General features: G+C 40.5%; 1 pseudogene; it reads right to left on the bottom strand.

The window, feature by feature from the left end:
* Window positions 1–1,393: 1,393 nt before the first annotated feature.
* On the bottom strand, window positions 1,394–2,478 carry LOC101423456 (eukaryotic initiation factor 4A-II pseudogene; annotated as a pseudogene).
* Between the last annotated feature and the right edge of the window lie 620 nt (window positions 2,479–3,098).

Here is a 3,098-nt window from a genome sequence, read left to right on the forward strand (position 1 = left end):
GGTGATGTTTATGCCCACCTCAGCAGGGTACCAGAGACAACCAAGGTAGATGGAAACCCAGGTGCTGGTTCTCCTGAGGGCTGCAGAGACCTACAGGTTCTATGGTCATGGCAGATGGCTCTGGAGTTCAGGGCCATGTCAGTTGACCCTACCTTGGAGTCTGTGTTCCTGAGTGTGATGGAGTTGGACTAAGATGTGGCCTTCCTACACATGTCTCTTCTGTTACTTTTACCGGACCTATGGTTGACACTGGGGTTGTTGTACACTCAGGAGACCTGAATCTCTGGACTGTCAATGTGACAGCCAGGCCTTGAATCTCAGCTGACTTGCAACTCCTACCCTCTGGTTTGTTGAACTTACCTTGACCAGTGAACAGGGAGGTGAATAAGGTCAACCACCACACCAGGGAGCCAAGAGTACCTATAGCTGCAAACAGGAGAATTGCATCCATCATCCATGTTGAATCTAAGCCCCCTCTTGATATAGAGGTGGAGTGGACATAACCATCCCAGGGTCCACAGGATGGAGGAATAGAGTATAGATTAGAGTGGATTTACTGATATTCTACTGTGGAACTATTGTGATTAGTAATGGAAGAAATTGTAGCATTTATGTGGAGAAAGTGGCCATGGTAACTGCTGACGGTAGGGAGAGGGAAGAAGAGATATATTGTGGGGCATTTTCAGGACTTGGAGTCGTCCTGGGTGGTACTGCAGGGACAGATGCTGGACATTGTCTGTCCTGCCATGGTCCACTGGGTGGACTGGGGGAGAGTGTAGACTACAATGTAAACCATTATTCATGTGGTGCACAGTGCTCCAAAATGTATTCACAAAATGCAATGAATGTCCTACAATGATAAAAGAGGTTGTTGATGTGGGAAGAGTGGGGTAAGGGGGGTGGGGGCATATGGGGACCTCATATTTTTTTAATGTAACATTTAAAATATAAATAAATAAAACCATTAAAAAATGAGAAAAAAAACACAAATGCTTTCTAAAAAACTGTTAGAGGCCTTTCTAAATTCATGCTAATGACAAACACAATAAAGGCAGATATGAAAGTTTAAAGTTATGTGCTGAATTTTTACAGCACTTTTTTATCTTTTGGTTCACAAGTATGTTATTAAGTGATAAAGAACATCTAATATATCCATTTCTACAATACCAAGAAACAAATTTCAAAGAAAGGAAGATTTTACGGACCTCATCTTTTATATCCAACTTCAACAGTCTAACTCTAAAGATGATAAAGCCAATGATTTTCCTCACAAGAGGTCATAACTAAAGTCACTTTTCTATCAAAAATCTGTATTTCTGACTCGTAATGAGAATTGAGACAGGGCTGAGATATTCCCAATCAAAGAAGCACAACTCTCATTGTGATCGCCTATTCAGCAACAGCAAGCACTGCATTCAAAACTCTCATCCCACATCCCTTGGTATTTCCTCCACGTAGTATTGTAGAAAGTTCCAATGTCCCAAAGAATCCTCTTATGTTCTTCAGTAACAAAGCTAATAGCCTCACCTTTCCTCCCTAATTAACCCCTTTGCCCATTTCTTTATTCAAACAGTGTGCAGTTTTGCTTATGACTCCACGTCCTTAATTACATAAATGCTGTTTCTTAAAACCATCTCATCATCAACTGCAGCCATTGACTCCTGTGAATATAGTTTTCACAATTGATAGGTAGGTCATAGTTTATAACCAAAGACACTTGTTGCACATCAATTCCATGAGCAACAAATTAGCTGTGATCAGAACATGGCTTGACCCTGATGGGAATTCCCTCATGACAACATCACTTTTCTTCTGGTGCATATCACCATGCAGTGCAGAAATTATGAGGTTTTATTGCCAGTGTCTCATACAAGTCACAAAGTGAATCCAACTTCCATTCCTCTCTTTCAACATTAATATAAAACTGTTTGATTCCTTCAAAGGTCAATTCTTTCTTCTTCACCAGAATCTAAATTGGATCTTTCATGAATTTTTGGTCACTTCCAATACATTTTTGGGCATTGTGGCAGAAAACAACACAACCTGAATACTTGTACTCAGCTTTTGGAAAATCTCATAGATTTGATCTTTAAAACCTCAGCCTAACAGTTCATCTGCTTCATCCAAAACAAACATTTTATTCTATTTTGGATAAATTTATCTTCTGCTTAACATATCAAACACTTTTCCTGGAGTACTAACAACAGTATGTGGTGCTTCAGCCTGCAGTTTTTGCATTTTACATCAAACATTGGTTCCACCATGCAGGCATGACAAGTTGCTCCTATATATTCTCCAAGTGCCAGAATTTCCTTTCATATCTTTAGTACAAGGTATAATAGTACTCTGCTAAATAGGTGAAGATTTCTTAAAACTATAAGCATAGATACCCCGAAGAAAATATTCTATTAAATTTATATTATTAAAATTATCAATGATCTCATTCCAGTTGCTCTCAATGACACCATTGGGGTCCATTCTCTCTAGTCCACTGTATTGTTTGACGAGTTTTGAGATTAATATATACCCTGATAAACAACACACAAATCAAAATATAGGACATGTCATCATTGCAGAAACTCCCTGTGTGTCACTTCCAAGTCAATCCCCCATTATCAACTAAAAACTGATCCAGGAAAGCGGATTTGGCTCAATGGATAGAACCTACCACATGGGAGGTTCAGGGTTCAAACCCAGGGCCTCCTGACCCATTTGGTGAGCTGACCCATGTGCAGTGCTGATGTGCACAAGGAGTACCCTGCCATGCAGGGGTGTTCTCTGCATAGGGGAGCCCTACACACAATGAGCGCACCCCATAAGGAAAACTACCCCGTGCAAGAAAAGTGCAGCTTGTGCAGGAGTGGGGCTGCACACACAAAATGCTGACACAACAAAAAAGAGACACAGATTCCCAGTGCTGCTGACAAGAATGCAAGCAGACACAGAAGAACACACAATGAATGGACACAGAATGCAGACAACTGGGGGGGCGGGGGGACAGGTGGAAGGGGAGAGAAATAAATAAATCTTAAAAAAAAAAGAGATCCAGTTTATGTTATTTGCTTGTTCTCTAACACACATCAAATTTATTTGCATCC

Source organism: Dasypus novemcinctus, chromosome 10 (genome assembly GCF_030445035.2).
Source record: "Dasypus novemcinctus isolate mDasNov1 chromosome 10, mDasNov1.1.hap2, whole genome shotgun sequence".
NCBI lineage: Eukaryota > Metazoa > Chordata > Mammalia > Cingulata > Dasypodidae > Dasypus > Dasypus novemcinctus.